Genomic DNA, 25340 nt, shown 5'->3' on the forward strand with positions numbered 1-25340 from the left:
CATAAGAAAACTATTGAAATCAGTGAGCATTGGTTTGGATACGAATATATTCTAAACGGTTAAAGCAATCAATTTGATGTCAAGGATTTTTTTGTAGAACGTTTAAGCCCCTACAAGAATATATCTTGTTAATTTGAAAATAATGAAGTTTCAGTGAATTGGAAATTTTTTAAAAATATAAAATGTTTTTATATTTTTTTTTAACTTTGACCTCAAATATCTTTAGAATGGTTAAGCCTGAACTACATCAAAACACAAAGTCAAAAAAGGAGCTTGTTGTAGCTTGTTTGTATATCTCTCTTTCATTTTAAAAAAGTATTCGATTCAAAAAGCTTGAACAAGACCAAGCTTTCAATTTTCACAAAGTTTTAAAAACAAATACACTCAAACAATATTTTATATCCTTTCCGTAAGGTAGCTCTTCGATCACATAGTTCCTGTCATTTTGCGAAAAAAAAGCTCTTTTGACAAATAAATATTTTTTTCAAATACAGTCGATTCCCTCTAAGTCGAACTTCATCCAAGTCGAATTTCATTCTAAATCGAACTTTTTCACCATTTTTAATGAAACCACCTGCAGCAAAAAGGTTGAATAGATGCCTCTTACTCGAATTTCCTATAAACTCGAACCAATTTTCGTGTCCTGTGAAAATTCGACTTTGATAGAGTCGACTGTATTTTGTTTACTTTTTCAAATTTTTTTTATTTGAAATTTAAAACTTCAAAAAACAAAAGAGCTTTTTTAGTTATTTTTTTCCAATAGATGTCAGGTAAATATACATGTGATTTCTATATTTTGAGCTTTGTGTACTTTTTTGTACTTTTTCGACTTTGTGTTTTGATGTAGTTCAGGCTTTAGATTAATGAAAAAAGTGAACAAGACCTTTTTTGTGGAGCAATCAATTTCCAACAAGAATATGTCTTGCGCGTTTGATTATTATAATTTTTCAATTTGTTACAAAATTAAGAACAAAAAACGAATTTTTAAAGATTTTCTCGATTTTTGGACCTCAAATATCTATTCAACAGTTAGATAAACGAAAAAAGTGTACGAGGCCTTTTTTGTAGAGCATTCAATTAACTATAATCCAGTCAAATAAGGGTTTAACCTCGGAATGAATGTTAGTAGAAATTTTTTTTGCTCAATATCTTCCTTTTGCCATTCTATAACATATCTCAAAAGTCTAGAAAAATCTCATGTCCGCTTGTCGCGATTTCAAGGTCAAATCGCGCAATGTAGATTTTCAAAATTAGCAAAAATAGGCTATGGTATTATATACACATATGATACATGATTTCAAGGTATTTTTTAATGCTGATTCCAAAAAATCTAAAATCAAGGCAATCTGACGTCTCTGATAAAAGTTATACTTGTTTTTCATCTGTCAACCCATATTATTATAACAGTTGCTAACTTACTACCGAAAAACTCTTAAAAGTTATGGTAGCGGAACCAAATTTTGCATGAAGGTTTTAAGATACATTATCATTCAGAATCAAAACAATGCAATGCAAAAAACATTCATATCTATGACAAAATGGTATTTTTTGAGAAAAGGGGAAATTTTGGGATGTGCACTAAAAAACATCCAGGTACAATCTTGGAATTAGTGCTAATAGGCTAATTTTTTGGTTTCTATGTTTGTTTGGATATTCTATAATTTATGTCAAAAATCTAAAAAATCTCATGTCCGCAAGTTCTAATTTTCCAGGTTAAACTAAGTTAGGTGCAGATTTAAAAAAAATAATAAGAAAACTTTAGATTCTTATATGTATACCAACATAACCCATATCATTTCAAGGTATTTTTTAACGCTGATTCCAACAAAATCCACAAACAAATCAATATGACCATCCCTGAAAAGAAATGTACCTTATTCATGTTGATCTGACACAAATATCTGAAGAGTAGTTTTTCAATTTTTTCAAATCTGCACCTTATCTTCAAACCAAGAAAATTAGGACTTGTGGACATGAGATTTTTTTAGATTTTTGAGGGTAGTTAAAGAATATCCAAACAAAGATTAAAATGAAAAAATTAGCCTATTAGCACTTATTCCTAAGATGAACAAGAATCTTCTTTAGTGCATATCCTAAAATTTGCCCCTCCATCAAAAAATACCATTATTTCGTAGGTATATATATTTTTTGTAATGGATTGTTTTGATTTTTAATAATGATGGATTCTAAAATCTTCATGCAAAATTTGGTTCATCTACCATAACTTTTAAGGGTTTTTCGGCAGTAAGTTTGCAACTGTTATAATAATATGAGTTGACAGATGAAAAACAGGTATAACTTTTTCCAGAGACGTCAGATTGTCTTGATTTTAGATTTTTTGGAATCAGCATTAGAAAATACCTTGAAATCATGTATCATATGTGTATATAATACCATAGCCTATTTTTGCTAATTTTGAAAATCTCCATTTCGAGATTTATCTAGACTTTTGAGATATGTTATAGAATGGCAAAAGGAAGATATTGAGCAAAAAAAATTTCTACTAACATTCATTCCGAGATTTACCCCTTTTTTCTCCTTATTTGACTGTATTACTACAAGAATATGAAAAGAAATTTGCTAAAAAGTCAATTAATAAAAAAATTATTTTTTTTTAGTAGAAGCTTGATGTAAAAATGGAAAATTGCAAAGCGGAGGACCTTCCCATTAAAATAAAGAGCTCATATTTGGTGTGTATATTCTAGAGGTGTCTAGCAATCGATTTTTCGGAGTACCAAATCAAAAAAAAGAATTTCGATTTTTTTGACCCACCCTAATATGCATTCTATTTAAAGTTAGAAATTTGTTTAAATTTGAGTGTAAGTGGTTGCCAACATTGAGTTTCTGTCTTTTTTAAAATTGGAACTTTTATGTGGTAACCCTATTTTCAAGGAAAAAAATTACATCACAAATTTTTTCATATATTTGTAGTTTGATCAAATAAGAACATTTTTGAACCCAAATAATAAGCCTACAAATATGGCAACCCCCTTCAAGTGAAAACAAATATTTTTTTTTGAACAAAAAGCCAAAACTATTCACCAAACTTTAGCTGACTCTATTCTATCTAGAATAGAGTCATTTTTTAAAAAAACGAAAAAGCAGTCGGCAACTCTACTCAAAAGCTTCCAAACACTAAAAACACTTATTTTTCAGCGAAAATGTATGATATTTGAAAAATTATAGGGCTAAAACATACAACAGATTTTAGATGAGACCCTTTTCTATATTAGATATGTCAGGTACCATTTTTAAATAACTCGGAAATCCTACTCAAAAGTTTAAAAACACTTATTTTTCAGCTAAAATGTATAATATTATACATAACAAAGTTTAAGGATAAAACATAAATAAGATTTTAGTAGGTAAGACTCTCTTCTATCAATCTTTCAATCTTATTGAATACTTTGTGATGACCATCCGAAAATTTTTGTGGTTTTCAATAGTTTTCAAAAAAAAATTTCATTAAAAAGCTTAATTCAAAATTATTAGATGAGAACACAAAATGCTTATAGCTTCTACAAAAGCTTGAAGATCATTTCATTGATAACAATCGCCTCTTTTTTTTCGTCAGATGCGTGTCGTTGAGTCTTCGAAAGTTCTTTCAAGTACCTACCTACAAATGAACTGCTACATGATTTTTTTTTTCCAAAATTCACTGCCCTTATTAGGCTTTAAAAAGTAAATTGGCCCTCAGTTAAAAAAAAAAAAAATATACCTAATATTTTGAAAATTTCTTGATAAATGTAATTTCGAAAATTTTTGCCACAATTTCTTTCAAATATGATGTAGGTAAATACCTACCTGGAAATTTATGTTGCGAAAGCAACAAAACAATTTAGACTATAAATATAAAAACATTATTCGTGACAATATTTCCAAATTCGATTCGAATTTGACACACCCCAAAGAAATGTAAAAAAAAAAAAAAAAAAAAAAAAAAAAAAACATCTGCAAATGATGCATGATACAAGAAAAATAACAAGCTTACCTCTCTCTTTAGAACTCATTTCATATTCATAACAAATAATTCCGAATCCTGTGTGCAAATACGAGAATCATAAAAAGCAAACAAAGAGTAAAAATTCTCAATCCCAACCAATTCAAAACATTTTTAAACACTTTTAAGAAAAAAAAAAAAAAAAACTACAACAACAGAAAAACAAAAATAATAACCCACACACAAAAATGTGTGTATACTTTGTGTATCTTTTACAAAAAAAAACACATGCAAAAAATGAGATCCCAAATGCAGACTTGAATCGCCCAAAGGGACAATCATTAGGGACATTGCTCTGCATTTCACTTCACATACATATATTTTTAGTAATAACGTTTGTGGCGCGCTTAAGAGCCAGCAGAGTGGATGATATCAAAACACAATGCAACAGAAAGAAAAACAAAAACAAAAAAAGAACGAGTCCGAGACATCACTTCACCTGGATTTTCCTCCTTTTTTGTTTTGTTGTTGTTTTTCTTCAGTTTCTTCTTTTTTCATTTCAACACAGTCGTGTATCCACTTTCCATAATCCAGTTTACCAAAACGGCATCATGAGTATATTGTATCTACTACAAGAACCGTTCCACCGGTGCTGTGCATTGTTCCATTGCTTGCAGCGATACTCTCGTTGAGCGAAAATGTTATTATACTCGTACAATCTATACAACCACTCTGGCTACCAACACACTCAAATGTACCTACCTTTTAAGTGTTTTACCCTGAAAACGCGATAAACCGGTTAATTCGTTCATAACCTCCCCCCAAGCTCCCCCACTCAACTATATCATACATACAATTAAACAAAGTTTTGTTTGTATCGTTATCGTAATCAAGTCGATTGCTGCTCCACTGTCATCATCAGTGGGATACATTCAAACAAGACAATGATGACGCGACACACGACGACGACGCCGCCGCGGCGGGAAAAAATAGGGAAAGAGGTAAACCTGTACCCACCTTCCTGTGCTACCTACAAGAACGTGGTTCTGGTATATATGAAATTTTGCAGCAAAATGTATCTGGAAGATATGAAAGTTAGTATCTTTCGCCTTTGGGCCAAAATCGAGTTTCTGGTTATTTCCGCTTTGGGGATAACTTAGTTTGGCATAATTTTTCTTTTTTCCTCCCAATCTGCGAGAAGATACATTTATTTGAAAAGATACACATTTTTTTTTGTTGCTTTATCTTCAATTTGGAGCAATTCTTGTTTTTTTTTTTAGATTTTTTTCTTTCTTCTCTTTTTCGTACCTACACACCTTTCAAGTTCGAGACCGGTTAGAAGAATAACAACACAGCTCCCAACTTATTCTTATAAAGTTCCTTTCCAAGTCCAATTTGGAAGGAACTCAGAGTGCTCTCTGCTGGTGTAGAATTGAATATTGAAATGCACAGCCCGAGGGAGCATCGCATTGCTGAAATTTTCTGAGTTACATAATATGGTTGTGGGGGGCAAACGACAGAGAGACTATGAATAAATGAACGAACGAACGACAATGACGGTAATTGTTGCATTATATACAAGGTTGGATGTATTTTTTTTTTTTGTTTTTTTTTTTTTAATTTTTATCGCACGGAGCGCGTGCTTTTGTTGAAATTATAATTTATATTCAAGGAAAAATATACTTATGGGGTTTTGAATAAATTGAAAAAGGAAAAACAAAAAAAAATAACTAAAAAAGAAAAAATAAGACGAGTGTTAAGTAAGAGATTGTGTGAAATAAGGCAGTAAGCGGTAATAATGAATTTTAAAGAAAGTTTTGTCGCTTGGTAAGTTCAGTAGGTAGTATTTACTTAACGAACTAACAATTTTACTTTTACTTGCTTACAGCAAGGTAACTTTTTTTGTGAGATTAAGAAAATGCCCTAGAATATTTTGATAACCAAGAAGGTGGTTATATGTATCTTAATTATAGCAGAAAAATGAAATCTTGAAGCGAAGTCTTTCTTTCAAATAGGCAAAACTTGCTAAGCTAAACTGAAAGAACAAAAAATGTTATGAAAAAATTTTACAGAATTTAGCCCTTTGTTTCTAAATTTAGTGATAAAACATGTAAAATTCCTTTAAAGTGTTAAAAAATGAAATACCTACAAAAGATTTTTGATTTTTCTACGTTTTTAAGCACTTTGAATTTCAGTTTTTTTGATTCTTGGAAGTGTTCCGGGAACGCTTCTTTTTTTGTACATACATATGTAAGATGAAATAAAATCGAATCATATTTTCTACCTCCATGATTTTGGCTCACAACGACTGAAAAACATATTTTATGAATGAACAAAAAAAAATGAAACTACATTATATCAAAATTAATGGACACTTTTCAGGAGCAACAAAAAACTGTTTTTTATGTTAAAACTCCACAAAACTTCAAATTTAGAGTATGTCGATTTATAATCTAGCTGAAGACGCATTTAAAAACCTTAAAAATATAAACTTTTTTTTAAGTCTTAGCGGGTTTTTAAGCCTTTAAAGTCGCTGGACTTATGTCGTTTCTGAAATAAACGAATTTTTGTTGGTAAAACTTTTGTTTTCATCTAGACATAGCTTTTGAACCCTGCTTCTGATTTTAATGAATAAAATAGCAGTAGATAGATTAAATCTTCATTGATGTATTATTTTAAAGCTTGCGTGTTATGATGGCTGCCAAAATAATAAGAAACTGGTAAAATGTCATATATTCAAGAGTAAAACACGCTGCCACCGCGAAGAAATCTGTTTATAACTTTTGAACCCTGAGTTCAATTTTAATGAATTTAATAGATATAGATAGAATTATTCCTAACCTTTCTATAGATGTATAACAAAAGGGCATGCGTGTCAAGATTGCTGCCAAAATAATTTAAAACTGGTTAAAAGTCATGTATTTAACAGTCAAAAATGTTGTCACCGGGTGAAATTTTTTCATATATTTTGAACCCTTTCCTTTCAGTTTTCGTATTTTGGGAGTTCTGACATACTTAAATTTTTTTCCAGAAGATGAATAACTATACCTAGGTACACAAATGAGAAATTTCCAAAAAAAAAAAAAAATTGGGAAAAATGGACTTATGCTGTTTCTGAAATAAACGATTCAAATGAAAAATACTGCAAAAAATCTAAAATATAGTCCAATTTTGTGTGGAAATATAATTAGAAACACTGATTAAAAATTATTAAGAAATATCCTGTTTTTGATTTTTAGCATTTACATATGCAAAACTTGGTGAATTAATTAAATGTACAATTAATAAAAAGGACTATCACCAACTAATTTCTATAAGTTGGTTAATGTGGTTGCAGTCCTCGAAAAATGCCACATGTTCCGAAAAAAAAAAATAAAACATCCTTAACAATTCCTGACAGACCAAACCCTTATATATTAGAAAAAAAGGAGGTGCAATAAAGAGGAGATCCTTAATAAAACATCGAGCTCTTCAAATGTCTCTATTAAAAAATATTTCTAATATTTTTTATTTATATTAAGAACATACAAACATTTTTAAAAGAAAAAGCGTGTTTCTAATTATTATTTTTCTACCACTGTATATAACTTTTTTACAAAAAGCAATTTTTATAATTAAAAACGAAGAAGATAGTAAGAGCACCTTGAATTGACAGCAAATATAACACCATTCGAAAGTTTTTAATTTAAAAAAATAAAATTGTAAAATTGAAGTACAACTCATGCCATCAAAAAACTCCTTTCCAATTACACCAAGATATACATACAAAATTTCTTTTAGCCTTTAATATATTTCCAATTAAACCAATCCATTGACGTTGACCCAATAAAAACCTCAAAGTGACTAATGGATTTTTCTCAAAATGTCCATTAAACAAACCAAATTTCGTTTGGTGTTTCTTTCCACATTTTTTTTTTTTTTTGTTTTAATTTTCTTTCGCCAACACTTCCGTATATTTGATTATTTAAACTTTCCAACACAAATATATTCGCCATCACCCATTAGCGACACATTTCGAATTTAATTTGATTTTCACTCTCTGGCAACCACAAAAAAAAAAAATTGCTTTTATTTTGTGGTTTTCATCATCATCATCATTCCTAACGTCACTTCTACAACTGTCCCCTACTAAACCATGTCGTCAATTGAAATCTCTTCTCGATTAACCATCAATGTCAAAGCAAAGTGTCACTTCTATCTCTCGTCGTCCTTTTGCCGATTGTAAGAGTCAGCAAAAATTGACTAAAAGAAGACAATATTCAAAGATAATGAATAAATTTACCGTTAAGCGAAAGACTGCTGCCACAACCGCTATTACCACATCCTGAGTTCCGATTCATGTTCGGAATTCTTAAATAACCTAGTGGTCTGATAACAACAATATATTGATAAGGAAAGAGAGGAATTTATTTTGATATTCATTCATATCATAAGTGGGAGTAGGTAAAGTTGGATTCTAGATGACAAAATTTTGACTATTTGTCTTAATTTGAAAAGTTGTTGTTGTATTGTTAAACCAACACACTCAATTTTCCTTATTCTAATCTCCTCATCCTTCCCCAATATTTCTAAATCAATGTTTCATTGATATTCGATACATATTCTCAAAATCTTAAAGCCTCTTGCACAATTCAAATTAGAATTTCACCTCTGCTTAAACAGTCAACTGAACTCGATCTCAGAGTCCAAAGTGGTCCTTGTGATACGACTACGACGACAAACGACCGACCATCATAAGAAGGATAAAGATCTCACCCCAAAGGAGAATTAAACGAGAAAGGACAAAAGCAGAAGCAGAGAAAAAAAAAATACACCAATATAATGATATAATTCCACTTCTGATTCTCATAAAGATTGTTATCGTCCCCGCAGCCATTTTGATGGATAAATATTTACGATAAGGAAAATAAAATAAGATTCTCTTTTTTTTTTTTTTACTTCTTCCATTCTTTCTCAGGACGCTCCAAGCTCAATAGATACAAAAATAATATCCTTTTCTTCTTTTTTTTTTTTATTTTTATTTTGTTTGCCATTGAACTCATGTTACCTCTTGTGTATATTGCTCGAGGTTTGCTTCTGTTGCTGGTTATGTGGAAGCTCCACATGTTTGAGTATGTATGCTACACATGTGTGTCAGTGGCAATTATATTACCCTCAAGGAGCGAGCATTAAAATTGAAACTCAGGCTACTATTGTTCGCTTGCGAGTCACTTAAGGACATTGTCTTGCATAATATGCCGCACTTATAATATAAAAAAGAGCAGGATAAAATCGCCTTCTCTTTTTTTTTCTCGGCTGTTTAATATTTCCAAGGAGCTATTTGCATTTATATACATATATAACTCTCACACACACACCCCCAATTTATCAGCACCAACAACGCCCAACTTGGCTCAATTTCAAATTGAAGAAATAGGTAGAAAAAAAAAATATACGACTATTCGTCCTTTTTTTTTTTTTAAGCGAAAACAGAAAGCTGCAGGACAAAACTGAAAGATGCCCATTCATTGAGGCGCAATATATGACAGAAGAAACGAATTCTTTCATTCATTCATAGATACTATTAGAGGAGTGGTGGTACCCAGTTTATGGAATATGGATTGGCTATGTGGGGAAGAAAAAAATTCGTCCATTTTGTATGTATATTAATGCCTTAAGGATATGCTGAGGCATCCTTATATAAAGCATGACTCTCAAACTCAGCTGATGGAAAACATGGGTGAAGAAGGAATACGAAATATTAGGCCATTAAAAACGAAGTCCTTAGTGGATTGCCGTTATTCGGGTTTTTTATTTTTTTTTCTAAAAAAAATTTTCCCCCCTATTGGAGGAAATTCCTTTTGATTTACTAAATATTAAAATAGAGGGATGAGAGAATCTGGTTTTTCCTTTTTCTTTTTAAATTTCCTTTACAAAATAGACCAATGCCCGGCTTTTATAGGTTGTTTCTGTCGGAAATTTGTGGAGTATTTTAATTTAGTTAGGTATCTTATAAATATTAAACATTTTTTTTTTTGTTGATTTTAAGCACAGGACATCCCTTTGCGGTAGGTACAGATTTTTTTTTTATATAATTTTTGAAAAAAAAAAATTGTTTTTTTTCGTTCCTTTTTTGCATGAATTGAAAGAAGCTTATGTTTGTCCTCTTGAGAATAAAAATGGATTTTATTTATACAAGGAAATCAACTTAAAATGGCCTAGGAAAGAAGAAGATTAAAATAAGAAAAAAAAAAACATGACACTTAGGTTGGAACTGAAAAAATAAAAAACAAAATATTGATGTTTACATTTTTAAATACCTCGGGAAATCACATTTTTTTGTTTTCTTCCAGCGACTTTTTTTGAATACGAAATTTTATTAAATTCTCTAGCGGCGGAAATTTGTTATTTTGTTATTTTAGTCAATATTCTAAGAAAACCAATCAGAACGTTAATTAATTTTTAGTGATTGCTTACAGTCATAATATTGTAAATTTTTAATTTCCTTACCCACAAGGCATTATTTTTTTGCTTGCGATAAAGGAACTTTATATCAAGTTAGGCATTTGTAAAAAAAAAAAAGCTGAGATAACATTTTTAAATGACATTACGATGGTAGACAATGCCGGTACTTGTCATATACCGATTTCAGTAAAATTGAAATATCTCGAAAACTGCTCTAACGATTTTGTTTAAAAAATTCAAATGTTTGTTTTAAGCTAAGGTCTATCTTTCAATGACAAATTTTTTTTTTTTTGAAAATTATTATTAACGGTACCTGCCATAGAACCGTTTTTTTTTTTTTCAAATCCGATTATCTCCGAAACTGCTTATTCGATTTTAACGAAACTTTTTGTGAAGAAGCATTTATATAATTTAAATATACCTAAACCAAAATAAAATTTTATAAAAAAATAATTTTTTGATTTTTAAAAAAATTTTGAAAACGGGACATTGAATTTTTTTTTTGAAATTTTGTTTTTAGATGTTGATTTCTACAAAATGTCATACCAATTATTTTTTTAAACTTTTTTCCCAAAAAATTATTTATAAAAAATTAGTTTTTTTTAAAAACGGCTCTAACGATTTTGAAAATTTTTTTTTCTAAAAATGTATGTTAATATATAAATTAAAACTGCATACTTGTTTTGGAGGGCAATTTAATTTCAGATTTAATGTTATTTTTTTTTTTTAAACGAATTTTTTTTTCCAAATTTCTTTCTATATAAAAAGTCTTAAAAATTTAAGCAACTTTAACTCTAAGAGCAAGTTCGTGCGACCCAGTCGTGCATTTTATTTTCTCTATTTTAAGAAAACACTACGCAGCTGATACAGAAAATAAAATTTACTCAATGTGGTGGAATGTTAAATAAGTTATTTGACATAAAAAAATCATATGGTCTTGTGGCGCAATGGATAACGCGTCTGACTACGGATCAGAAGATTCCAGGTTCGACTCCTGGCAAGATCGAAATACTTTTTTGTTTTTTTTTTTTTTATTTTTAATTTATTTTATTTATTTAAGTAGGCATTGAGTGTTTAAAACAAAAATAAGTTTCATGTCAAGGTCAATCAACTTTTATTACAAATACATATTTGGTAATTCCATTAGAAACCAAACCACACAAAAATCATGTCAACATTTTTTATTTGTAGTCCAGTGCATTTATAATTTGACCCAGCAGTTTGTACCACCCCCAAATTTTTTTTGCTCATTCGATAGAGCATTGGCTGAATATCATTACCCTGATTTTTCGCACTCGAGAAATTCACCTTTCGGCCGCCATATTGGATTTTAGTTTTTGTTGAATATGTCGATTTCTATTTATCCTACATAAAAGTTGTGTATGTAAGAAACGTAGGCAATTAAATTTCGCGTCTTTTATGTTAAGAACACTTTTTCGATATTCTGAATATTAAAAAAGTTACAAGCCAAAAAAGTAAAAAAAACCGAAAAAAATGACAATTTTAAACTTTTGAGGACTTTTTATCAGAATTATGAAAAAACGTTCCGAAAAAAGATTATTCACCTTAAAATTCTCTACAACTCTGCGATACAACTTTTTTTCTATCTCTATAAATACAAAAGTTATTAATACTTTTTTGTTAAAAAATACCCCTTTTTTACGAAATGAAGAGACTTAAAATGTAAAAAAATTGCAGGTCCTGAATTTTCTCTTGTAACATAAAGCTTTAAAATACTCACTAATCATTCAAAATTCAAGATTTGGTAAAAAAAAAATTAAGAAAAAAGTAAAGATAAAAAACACAACCAAAAAAGAGCATTTTTAACAGAAAAAAGTATTAATAACTTTTGTATTTATAGAGATAGAAAAAAAAGTTGTATAGCAGAGTTGTAGAGAATTTTAAGGTGAATAATCTTTTTTCGGAACGTTTTTTCATAATTTTGATAAAAAGTCCTCAAAACTTTAAAATTGTCATTTTTTTCGGTTTTTTTTTACTTTTTTGGCTTGTAACTTTTTTAATATTCAGAATATCGAAAAAGTGTTCTTAACATAAAAGACGCGAAATTTAATTGCCTACGTTTCTTACATACACAACTTTTATGTAGGATAAATAGAAATCGAGATATTCAACAAAAACTAAAATCCAAGATGGCGGCCGAAAGGTGAATTTCTCGAGTGCGAAAAATCAGGGTAATGATATTCAGCCAATGCTCTTTCGAATGAGCAAAAAAAATTTGTGGGTGGTACAAACTGCTGGGTCGTCCATATATGAACATCATAAATGCACTGGACTATTGTTTATTTTGTCATTTAAGCCTAGTATACAGTTCTTTTCGATAAAAAAAATGAGGGGTGAAGAAAAATTTTTTTTCTCGAAAAAAAAAATATCTGTGGTGAACAGATGACAGTCATAAGTTATTTGCCGCAAAAACAATGAGCTGTACATTGTTTTGCGAGAAAAAAATCGTGTTGAGTATAATTTTTTTTTTTTTCGATTTTGGATCTTAAAAAAATTTCTCCCATAAGAAATGCATTGGTTTTTTTTTTTTGTTGGAAGAACTGTATATTTAGCTTTAACCGAAAACCATTACATTACTATAAAGATTTCACAACTGACACTAGGGAATCATCTGAGAATTTTTGCGAAATTGCGTATCTAGCTTCTGAAATATGAGTTTTTTGACATATATTTTTAACTCATGTCACATACTATAAAGCTTTCCACAAAATAGCTGAAGAATCAGTGAATTGGAAAATTTTTAAAATTAAAAAAATGTTCTTTGACATCGAAATTTTAAGAATGGTTAGATTAATGAAAAAAGTTCAGAAGATCTTTTTTGTGGAGCAATCAATTTCTTACAAGAATATGTCTTGGGCGTTTGATTTTATTATAATTTTTCAATTTGTTACAAAATTAAGAACAAAAATCGAATTTTTAAAGATTTTTTCGATTTTTGGACCTCAAATATCTATTAATAAAAATGGTAGGAAGCCTTTTTTGTAGAGCGTTCAATTTCCTACAAGAATATGTAAAGAAAATTGCTAAAAAGTCAATTAATAAAAAAAAAAATGATTTTTTTTAGTAGAAGCTTGATGTAAAAATGGAAAATTGCGAAGCGGAGGACCTTCCCATTGATATAAAGAGCTCATATTTGATGTGTATATTCTAGGTGTCTAGCAATCGATTTTTCGGACTACAAAATCAAAAACAAAGAATTTCCATTTTTTTTTTTGACCCACCCTAATGTAATTTCGTATTTTATTCTAATTATAAGAACTGATGCTGTGTCATTTTCTTTTAGCCTGAAAACCTCAATCTTGTTAGTTTCAAAAGCGTTCAAACTACGCTTCGCATAAAATTATTTGCACATTCATGACCTCATAATAAGATATCAAATACAATTTGAAATAAGAAATCTTTGATTGTAATAGAGGTTACAAAATTGTGCTTTTCAGTTGATATCAAACAATAAGTTTGTCAACTCAACCATTAACTGTCAGCACTTGTTTCTTGTAAGATTTCTATGACAACCGATAATCAGTCAGTTTTTATGTCTAATTTAATGACATCAATTCCGGTTGGGTAACTCAAAAAATTCAATTCAATTATCTTCTATGAAATATTTTTTTATTATTTTGCTTATTCTCTAAAAAAGAACTTTATCCTAATGACTTTGGCAGTAAAAGTCTAAAATATCTATCACAGAAGACACAAACACACAAACAAAAAAAATATAAATTCTGACAAAGTTATTCAAAAACTTTTGTGCGTCTGTTTTTCTTTTCTGCTTCCATAAGCATTTGGTCATTAATTCAATAGATCACACTCACAATGGGCGCTTTCTTCAACTTCTTTGATATTTAATGGCATTTCGTGTGACTTCTCTCAGTCTATTGCTCTAAAAACTTAATAGTCCAATTATCAAATGCTTCCGAAGTAGTCACAGACATTCCAACCACGGTATTATAGACTTGGCGATTATGATGGTGAACAATGTCTCTTTTGCGCTGTTATAGTAGTTGCTGAAGTTGCTGCTTCTATTTCTACTTGTTCCTATTTTCACTTGAAAAATTATATTTTCTATGATAAATTTTTTTGTCTGTTCATCTGTTTTCTTAAAGTTGGTCGTTTTGCGAATCTTCTTTATCACTACCGCACACCATATATTACCATCAACTGTACTACGAAAGGCATACTTTTGAGGGTGATTTTCCAGCAATTAACTTCATTAATGGCTGAACACAATTTATTCGAGACACAATGTATATATCGACTGGCAACATTTGTTGCTACATGAACATCTCTTTTGGAAACATTATTGAAGTTTAAGTTTGTACTTCGTTTTGTAAGAAAACTTTAAGTTTCAAACAAAAAGACAATCTAGCAACATGTTGCAGCAACATTTGTTATGAAGATACTTTGAAATAATTACAAAATTGCACCCCGCATGGGTGTGAAATATCTTAAACATCTTTTTTTTTTTGCTGAGATGAGCATTCATCCTTCTTGTTCTTCTTAAGGGTAGGGATGCATTAAGAACCAGAGCTACATCAGGGTAAATGGTTCTTAAGTTTTGTTGCAAAACAGAGCGTGTAAGAGCACACACAAAAAAGCACACAGAGAAACAAAAGAAAGAAAATAAGTTCATCACTTCGCATTTAAAGGACGATAGAGTGTGAGTATAGAATATATATGTATACCTTCTTTTATACATACCTAAAGGGTGTGTTTTTGAAAAGAAGTAAACCAACCGCACACGTTAAAGGAAAGTTTCGAGTTTGGCCTAGTTAAGGAGAAAACTGGAGTCCTTATTTAGAGTAAAGTTTCTCGCTCGCCTATCCTAAGGGTAACATTACACCACCAGACTATAGAATGAATAGCTCTTTTATACCTACTTACTTTTTGTTTTTTTGCTTGCATTTATTTTCTTTTTCTTTTCAAAAAAAGCTATCGGACGTGTTTGCTTTAAAGTTGTTCTTCTGGAAGAACAGAGAGCAACAGTAACTGTAACTACATAAAATTAGTTCTCGGCCACCACCAACACCAACGGGTGTTTCTATGTTTTTGTTTTAATTTTCTTTTGCCTTTCAAATCAGAGATAGGGTTATAAATTAACTTTGAAGTTGAAAAGAGGGCAAAATAAAAAAAAAAAAATAATAAAAATAAAAAACACATGCCGAAGGATAAACAATGTGGAAGATGGAGGTAATGATCAAACTGGAGAGAATGTTTGACGTTATATTGAAGGATCTAAGGGCGGTTTTGGAGGTTAGGGGATAAATTGTATGAAATCAAGTTCCTTTTGAAATTGAAAGAAGTAAGTATGTACTATATTATGAACAACGTTCACGTCATATTTATATGAGAAAATTTTAAGGTGTTGGCAGTTGGCCTTTAATGTTCAATTTAGCCATGGATTTTAGATAGGAAGCAGGAGTTTTGATGTACCTAATAAAGGAAACACTGTGGGCGTTTTTGAATAAAAGCTTAGTTTACTTTCGATTTGGTTGAAAAGAATGTTTCAATTATTTTACTTGCGAGAAGTTTTCAATTTTTGTATACAATATTTTTGAATGACAACGAATCAGACAAGAGCGGAATTTCCGGGCTCCCAGTAGTTTTGTAGATACTAGTACACCTATATTCACAATTTTCATCGTTTTTATCGAGACGATTTTGTGGTGGAAACCTAAAAATTTCGTGATATGAGAAACATCATTTTGAAAGTGAAAGTAGTAACAATGACGTTTCGGCAGGGTATGTGTTGTAGTTTGGGATATGTATTTAAACATACATTCTATTTGAAAAACAGCTAAAACTAGAATTCTAATTTTATTTCAAACAAAAAAAAAAAAATACCAATTTTGAAAAACTTTTTTGTTTACTTGAAAACTGGGAAAGTCCTAAGATTTTTTGATTTTCAGAGCATACCATTGTTAACTAAAACATTCAATCAATACAGCTCTGTTTACTTTTTAAAATTGATTTGAATTTTTGTTTTTTTTTTTAATTTTTTTTTTAATTAACTTTTTCTCTATCTGATTATTTTTTCGTTACAATTTAGTGTGTTTTTTTTTTTTAATTTTTAAAACATTGTTTTTATTTTTTATTTTTACTTCATTAAAAAAACATTTTTTTTTAATTTTTTTTTATAAACAAGAATTATTTTGTCCTTTTTTAAATTAATTTCTAATTTTTATTATTTTTTTTTACGTTGAAAAAAAAATTTAACGCTTTTTCTGGTTTATTGTTTTTTTTTTTTTTAATTTAAATTCAATTTTTATTATTTTGTTTTATTTTTTTTTTATTTTGTTCCATTTGTTTTAATCTGTACATATTATTTTTTTTTTTATTTTTTTTTATTTTTTTTATTTGACAAAAAAATGTTTTTTTACTTTTTAATTCTTTTTTTTATATACATATACAGGGTGTCCCAAAAGTTAAAGTCGAAACGGAAACGGTAGATAGGGTAGGTGGTGACAGTTATTAGAAAAATAATAAAAAAAATCGCAGCCATATATTTTGGGAGTTATGGGCATTTGAAAAAAAAGTCGCAAAAATGGTCACCCTGTGACGGTTTTTCATGTGCCGTGACTACAAATCTTAATTTTTCTCATTTTTTTCTTTTGTTACGGAACCTTGAATAACCCTGCTATCAAATGCATTCAAAAATTTTAACTCAGCTGCATCAGTTTTAAAGAAAATATTACTTTTTTACCCAACTTAGTACTAAAAAATTTTTTATGACTCTAATTCAATGAGCCGTAGTGTAAAAAAAAATGCACTACGATGTTTCGGCAAGTTGCCTTAAAAGTTGGTGTGTTCAATTCTCTTTTCAAAATGGTATAAAATTGTTGGAAATAGGTATTTCATAAATAACCGAGATAAAATTTTTTTCTTAAGAAATCCTACTTTTTTTTAGGTAATTTTTCCATATTATTTAAGTTTTTGTATTCTGAAAGGTTCTGAAACTTGAATAATATGGAAAAATTACCTCATAAAAAAGCCGGATTTCTTAAGAAAAAAAATTTATCTCGGTTATTTATGGAATATTCCCAATAATGTTGTACCATTTTGAAAAGAATTGAACGCACCAACTTTTGAGGCAACTTGCCGAAACATCGTATTGCATTTTTTTTACACTACGGCTCATTGAATTAGAGTCATGTAAAATTTTTTACGTGAAAAATATTAAGAACATAAATCTTCAAAATCCTTAAGACGTTTAAGTTTTTAAGTTCCAAAAACTTATTATTTACTTTCCAAAAGTCAGAAATTCTTCAGTATTCAGGGCTATTAAAATAATATAATAATAAGTACTGGCATAACAAAGTTTAAAAGAACTTGTCTAAATATCTACGATTTAGATTTCCGTAAACCAACATTTCTAACGCAACATATAAAGTGTTGATAGGTACTAAATCATGCTTACATGTAAGTAATACTGTATGCATATCATTTACAAATGAAATAAACCTTTTACTGATTTTTTTTTTCGTTTTTTGATAAATAAATTTAACTACAGTTGCATTTAAAATAACCATAACGATCCACGTGTTTTCTTTACCTTAACTAATTATCCAAATAATTGCATGCATGACAGATTTTGTGTAAACAAATTCAAAACACTGACTCCCAATGCGACAGTTAAAAGCCGAAGCCATAAACACGATTAAGTATAACGAATTACATTGAAACTTGTACAAAATTGAAGGGTAACTTGTATCGTCGCAGGGTGGTTCAAAATTTTAACCTAATAAATTTGAAGGACTAATTAATAACTACACAACCATCCCAAAAGTTCAAATAAAAATGAAATAAGTTTTAATCAATGCAAAGATAGAAATTACAAATCAAAATTATTTAAATTCCTCGCCTAAATCTTTACTTGTTTCAACTTTTTTAAAGTTTCTTTGTAAAAATTAGCATCACCCTGTATATTTTTTCGGTAATTAACTTCGAAGATGAATTAAAACTAGCCAACGTGAGTTAATGTTTATTTCCTCCCTAGGGTCTAATAAAATCAAAAACCCCAAAATAAGTCGGAATTTCTCGGTTGGTGGTTTTTATGTTAAACAATAAAGGCAACTGAAAGCATATTTGACTCCCTTTCAAAATTTAAATACAGAATAAAAGTCAACAGCTTTATCAAACTGAAGGGCACCGCCAGTTAACCAATAAATCATGAGTTAAGGTATATAAATATCCACAACAAGTTCACCGCACTGACAGATTCTGATTAGAATAAAAAAATAAAAGTTGTATTTAACGTAAAAAAATAGATAAAGATAGAATTATTCAACTGAGTTTTTGCTTAAGATTGTTGCATAAATTCAATTTGAAAATTGTTTACCCTTTCAACATCAATATCTTAATATCATATTGATTCAGCAATACAACAAACAAATACAATTTTTTTTTTTTTTGGAAAAAATACAAAAGCAAATTCATTTAATAATATCCTTGCTACTCTTCAATCTTGTTATTTAATTTGAATAAAATTCATTCAAATTGTAAATTGGGTTGTGGTTTTGCAAAATGTAAGATTTATTTAGTGCAGCCAAAACTATTTTGTGAATGCAGATTGAAAATAAATATAAATAATACTCAGAGCGAAGAAGGAGAAAAAAAGAAGAATGAGTAAGAAGAGGTGAAAGGTACAGCAATTGATGAGATACTTGCATACTTTAAAATATGGTGACCAGTTGCTCTTATCGGTTATCATACAGGAACAGTTTATTAGTTGATTTTTTTTTTTTTTTTAAGTTTATAAAAAAAATTAAATAAGTGTAGTTTCTCTCATATTATTTATAAACGTCAAATAGAGGCGAAATATCTCTGCTGTAACATATTGATAAACTAAAACGATAGTTCCCTAAAAGGTAAAATCAAAGAAGAACATAGAACGTAAAACATAGAACATTGAAAATTGTACATTCAATGCTGAAAACATATAAAACCAAAAAACATAGAACCAGAAAACATATAACCAAAAAACATAGAACCAAAAAACATAGAACCAAAAAACATAAAACCAAAAAAACATAGAACCACAAAATATAGAAACCAAAAACATAGGGCCAAAAAACATAGAACCAAAAAACATAGAATCAAAAAACATAGAACCACAAAACATAGAACCAGAAAACATATGACCAAAAAACATAGAACCAAAAAACATAGAACCAGAAAAACATAGAACCACAAAATATAGAAACAATAATCATAGGGCCAAAAAACATAGAACCAAAAAACATAGAACCGCAAAATATAGAACAAAAAACAGAACCACAAAATATAGAACCAAAAACTATAGAACATAGAATTAATTAGAAAATATTTTACGGTTTTTCTTGTAAATACCAACTGCATATTTGTATTTTTTCTCGAGTTAAATGAAAGAGTTAGAAAACATACATTAAAAAATTATACAACTTAATTTTTGTTTTAGATAAAACAATTTGTGTTTATTTTTCATTGAAACAATATATGGTCACCTTTCAACTATTTAAGGGGGTACTCTTTTTTGAACAACAAGACAATTCACAAATATTGTGCATCTTTTACCTTGTTGTGTTGTTTATACTACTGTCAAATTCGCATTTCGAATTCAGGAAGAAACTGATGCAAAGTAGATAGATATCCTACCTACACAATACACATACGAGTACACACTCTATTTTGCATTTTATTTGATTTGTATTCACAGTTGAATGCATCTTTTGGAAAACGAAGAGAGAGAGTAGTGTGGTTTTACTGAATGGGGGCCTGTTGTTTATTGTGAAACAAGAAAAATAATTGCAATGAGGTCAAGTCTTCTTCTATTTTCTTTTTTTTTTCATGTGTCAAATTATCTTCAATATATTTAAAATTTATAATATCTACTAGACTATATCTATTAGACTATTATTTCTTTATTCACAAAAAAAAAAATAAAAATAAGGGAATTAAAGAGAAATTTAGTTTGCTCTGTTGAATCATTAAATATTATGAATGTAATCCAGTCATAATTCGTTTACATACACAGGAATTAATTTTAAGCCATTATTTTTAATCGGCTCATTCATTACACAGTAAATACTTTCAGCTTTTAAAAATTTAACAAATTTAAAGTAGCTATCTAAACAAAAAAAACATTGAAAGACGAAGAAAAAATTGAAAAAAAAAAAACAAGAGCTACTTGAGTAAGCATCCGCACGTTATAAATTTAATCATAACTTATTAAAATTAAAAACAGTGTGGAAGTTTTTCTGTCTATTGGTCAGTGCTATCTTGTCTTTAATTGGAAAATTGAATTTTACTTCTACGCAGTTTATATTTTTTTGCTTACAAGTAGTGATGGGAATTATCGAAAAAAACTATCAAACTATCGATAGTTGTAAAATATATTCGATAGTTTTGAATCATTCACTCATTCATTCATTTAGTTACTATTTTCATTCGAATAGTTTTTTAATTCGATAGTTTTTTATTCGATAGTTTTTTCATTCTAATATTTTTTTTTTCTATAGTTTTCTCATTCGAAGAGTTTTTTTATTCGATAATTCTTTCATTAGAATATTTTTTTTTTATTCGATAGTTTATTCGATAGTTTTTATTCGAATAAATGAATAATTTAATTAACTATTCGATAGTTCAAATCATTCAGTTACTAACTATCGATAGTTCAAATCATTCAATAGTTCCCATCAGTACTTACAACTTAATTTTCTTAAAACATAGTATTACCGACATTTTGTAAAGCTGGATTAGAAGATAAAAAAAAAAACATCAATTGTCCTTTATGCCTACGGTGACCATCCGTCCCGGTTTACCCGGGACTGTCCCGTATAGCTTGTCCCGAGTTTTTATTTAAGAAACCCGGGACGTATAAGTGTCCCGCATTTTGTAATTTGTCCCGTGATTGTCCCGTATTTGGACATTCTCTGATTTTTGTATTCAATATTTTAAATATTTTGTACGGGAAACAAGAAAACAGTGGGTGGAAATTAAAATTTTTCTAATTTTTCGGATAAAGCATTAAGCCTAGTACGCTGCTGAAGAAAAACGATAATTTTTCTAAGTCTCCAAAGTCAAAAAACTTTTGCTACAAGAAAAATTGCCTGGAAAAAATACATGGGAGTGACAAACGATTCAAATATCTCCATATATTCTAGCACAGGTAAGAATTTCGTTACATAAGCTGCGTATTGTGCAACGAAAAGCAAAATTGTGTGCTGGTTTTGTATGAAAATTTTCGTTTCGCCTCTAGACTAGGCTTTAGTTTTTTTTGAAATGTTCGTCAATTATTTATTTCCAGCTTCTGTTTGTCAGGTTGCTACACCAGTTAAAATGTTTTCGAATAAAGAACAACATATGGAAGAGCAAAGAACCCAGATAAGTTTCAAAACTTTTAAGGAAATGTTAAAAGTTGTGTTAAAGATAATACAATTTCAAAATCTTTCAAAAATTAAAATCTTAAAAAACAGCTCCCCCGATTTTGATTAAAAAAATATGTTTTTAGAAGTTATTAACAGACATTATTATAAAATCATTTTCTTGATTTCTGATTTCGTAAACGACTTAAATGATTTCAACAAAAACGCTCAAATAAAATCGTTTAGGAAATATTGATATCAAAATAAGGAAAAATTATGAAAACTCATTTAAAAAATTTTTTTTTTTTTTTTTAAATCAATATTTTCAAAACTATTCAACGAATTTTTTATCTGTCCCGGGTTTCACTTAAAGAAATATGGTCAATTATTTTTAAATAATTTTTTTGTACGTGATAACCTGTTTTCTTATGACGTTATCACGTAAAATTAAATTTTTTTTTTTTTTTTTTTTCAAACTAAAAGGTTCCACATACGCCACAGTGACTTTCGAAGTAAAACCACAAAAAAATAATTAAAACAAGACTATAACTGTATACATATAAAATATTTTAGAAATGGAGGGGTGCTGATGGGGTATCATGTCGTAGCAATTAAACCAGAAAAAATAAGTTAAATTCAAACCAAAATAATGTATGTTTTTGACCGTAAAATTTTGATTTCTTGAATTCCAATCCAAATTCAAAAATGGTTATCCATAAATCATTGATTACAAAAATCCTTAAAATTTTGAAATATCATAAATTTCTATTTCCAATAACTTTGAGAATAAACAAATGACTTTGTAAATTAATGAATTTATTTTAGAAGACAAAGAATAGCTTTTTAATGTTACTTTAGCAGTTTCAAAAAAAAAAAACATCGAGGTTAAGTGTTCGACATGAAAAGTGCAAAAAAAAAAACCGTTTTATTAATTTTTCGAGTACCTCTAATTTTTTTATATTTTTTGTTGTTGAATATTTGCAGAAAAACATTGATTTTATTTTTAATTCAAAGAGAGTTTAGCTTTAAAAAAAAAATTAAAGAACTAAAAACAATGCAAACGAACTTGTTCAACTTAAAACAAAAACGCCCAAAACTAGTTTCTATAGAAATTTAGGAGCACCGTTAAACTAAGTATGTATCTACCTTTCTTTTTTTTTCAAAAATAAACGTAAATACTTTGTTTTGCAGTTCAACTTCAAATATGAAATAAAAATAAACGTCATTCATATGACAAAAGTTCTTCAAAATAAACAAAAAAATATATATATTCAAATAATTTCATCAAGTTTTACTTTTTCAACTTATATTGATGTTGTATATTTCTTATAACAAAAACCTCTTTTATCTCTAGACTTGAAAAAAAATCGCATCCTTTTTATATAGTATAAATGCATTTAACAAAATCAGAAGGAAAAACTTTATCTACCACCCGCAATAATAACACAACGACACATTTTAACAAAAAATCACAAAGTTTAAAATGTCTCCACTAAATAAAAAATCAAAAAAAAAAAAAACTTCCATATGTAAACCCAAAACAAATCTGCATTATCCTCAAAGCCAAGAAATTGTATAAATTTCGACCGAATGCCTCCGTATAAGAAAACAAAAACTGCTTTGCACAGAGTATAAACTCTCTCATATACAACTTTATATGGATCCTGTTTTTTTTTTGTAACTTTTCTATATCCAAACGCCTAGCGAAGCCTTTTTTTTTTTTGCAATAAAAGCAGAATGTCGTTTCTCTTCATATCCATTAAATGGATTCTAGAAAGAAAAAAAGGAAGAAGAAAAAAAATTATTCTTCGTCCTCATCTCATGCTATATGCACTTCAAACTTTCATGAATTTTGCATGAATTTTAAGCGAAGAAAAACTTCAAACTATACTCTTGTAGCGTAAAAGTTCACTGTACGGCATATGCCAGGACGATTTTTGCATAAGAGTCTTCCTTCTCCTATATGAAGCCTGCACATTAAATTCGAGTGAAGCTGGAGTATAAGAAAAAAAAAACATATTTTTTTTTTGTTCATAAAATGCCGCCTACACTATAAATATAAAAAAAAAAAAAGTTAACGTCTTTTTCCAGCAACGATGGCGATATGAGATGAGTTTCGCTCTTCTATATGTTCACTTTCCTGTTTAGCAGTAAAAATAGAAGCTGGCGCAAAAAAAAAAAAAAAAAACAAAGGTACACCGTTAAATATTCTCAAAACACTCTGCGTCTCGAGTACGCTTTGGATCCTAGAAAAAGCTCCTATATACATTATACCGTTGGAATGTAAATATTTTCCATTCAAACGGGCTATATCACCGCAGCATCAGCAGTTCGATTGAATTTTTAGAACCATAAAAGGTGCAAACCAGCTTTTCTTTTCAGTTTTTCTTATTTTTTTTTTTTTTTGTATTCTTTTGATCCAATAGCTCAGTGACATACGAGTCAACCATAAACGCATATATGAGGTCCTTCAGAGAAAAAAAAGGACCTTTTAACCTACCATCACACATTACCTATCCTAAAGGAAGATGACGACGACAACGACACGAACACCAACGGTGTATAAGTTTAAATTGAAAATGTGCAAAAGTTTTTTGCTCAAAATTTATGGCATACACCTGGAATTACTGTGCAATGACATTAATCAAATTGAGAAATTTAATATGAAGCCAAAGAGACTGGCGCCCAACCGGGTGATCAAGAATATGTTCCTGAAGGTGACGTTACTATACATAGGTATAGAAATTGTGGTTCTTAAGTTCTTGTTCTAGGGTTGACTTGTTTTCAAAACTCAATGTGTGCAGTTAGCTTCAACCAAGCGATTAATTGATTTCAACAATGCAACCTAAGAAATGTATTGTGTTGTGTATAGATGTGTGTGTCTATTTTGTATGTAAGTAATACACAAGTTCTTATCGATTAAATGGTGTAGAAATCGAAGCGGAACGGTTTTGTGGTTGGTAATGTAATTAAGAGGATTAGGAGTTTCGCATAATTATTTTGTTCCTTGAGCTTAACTTACCACACTTACTGTTTAAGAGCAACAAAATGAATTCAATTAGAAGATTAAGCATAGTTTTAGGGTTTTGAAAGCGATTATACTTGATAATGGAACTGTTGACAACTCTCAAGTTGATACAAACTTAACAAATAGAATATTTTTTTCTCGGAAACAGGAAAAAGTGACGCCATTTTGTAACGTTACACTCTCGCGGCAAAAATTTCAATTAAAAATTAAAAATAAACTATTAGAGATACAAAAATCTTCTATAGCTTTTTTGAAAGATAATAACCTAAAGCTTACTCCAAATGAAGGATTTTTAAAAATTCCGTCATTTAATAGGGTAAACAGGGGTAAAACGGAAAGATGAAATTTGGGCTAAAATATAAACGCTAAGTTGTAGAGAGTTGATTTTTTTTGCTATAGATAGATGAGACTAATTTAATAATAACTGTATTTAAGAAAGAATTCTAAAAACTTTTAAACAAAGATATAACGTATTGTTTGAACATTGTACACGTGTTGGAGCTATGACAAAATGATTATGGGTAGGGAAATTTTTTTCTGACAATTCTAAAGGTGCCAGGTGAAAGAT

At 29.1% G+C, this 25340-nt stretch overlaps 1 protein-coding gene and 1 non-coding gene across 8 annotated transcripts in view; one reads left to right on the forward strand and one right to left on the reverse strand.

Moving 5' to 3' along the window:
• LOC129918124 (heterogeneous nuclear ribonucleoprotein L) overlaps positions 1-25340 on the reverse strand; it is a 369767-nt gene that overhangs the window by 258666 nt on the left and 85761 nt on the right. The window lies entirely within an intron of this gene.
• Trnar-acg (transfer RNA arginine (anticodon ACG)) lies at positions 11318-11390 on the forward strand. The gene has a single exon. It is a non-coding gene; the product is annotated as a tRNA-Arg (tRNA).

This window comes from Episyrphus balteatus, chromosome 4 (genome assembly GCF_945859705.1).
Source record: "Episyrphus balteatus chromosome 4, idEpiBalt1.1, whole genome shotgun sequence".
Classification (NCBI taxonomy): Eukaryota; Metazoa; Arthropoda; class Insecta; order Diptera; family Syrphidae; genus Episyrphus; species Episyrphus balteatus.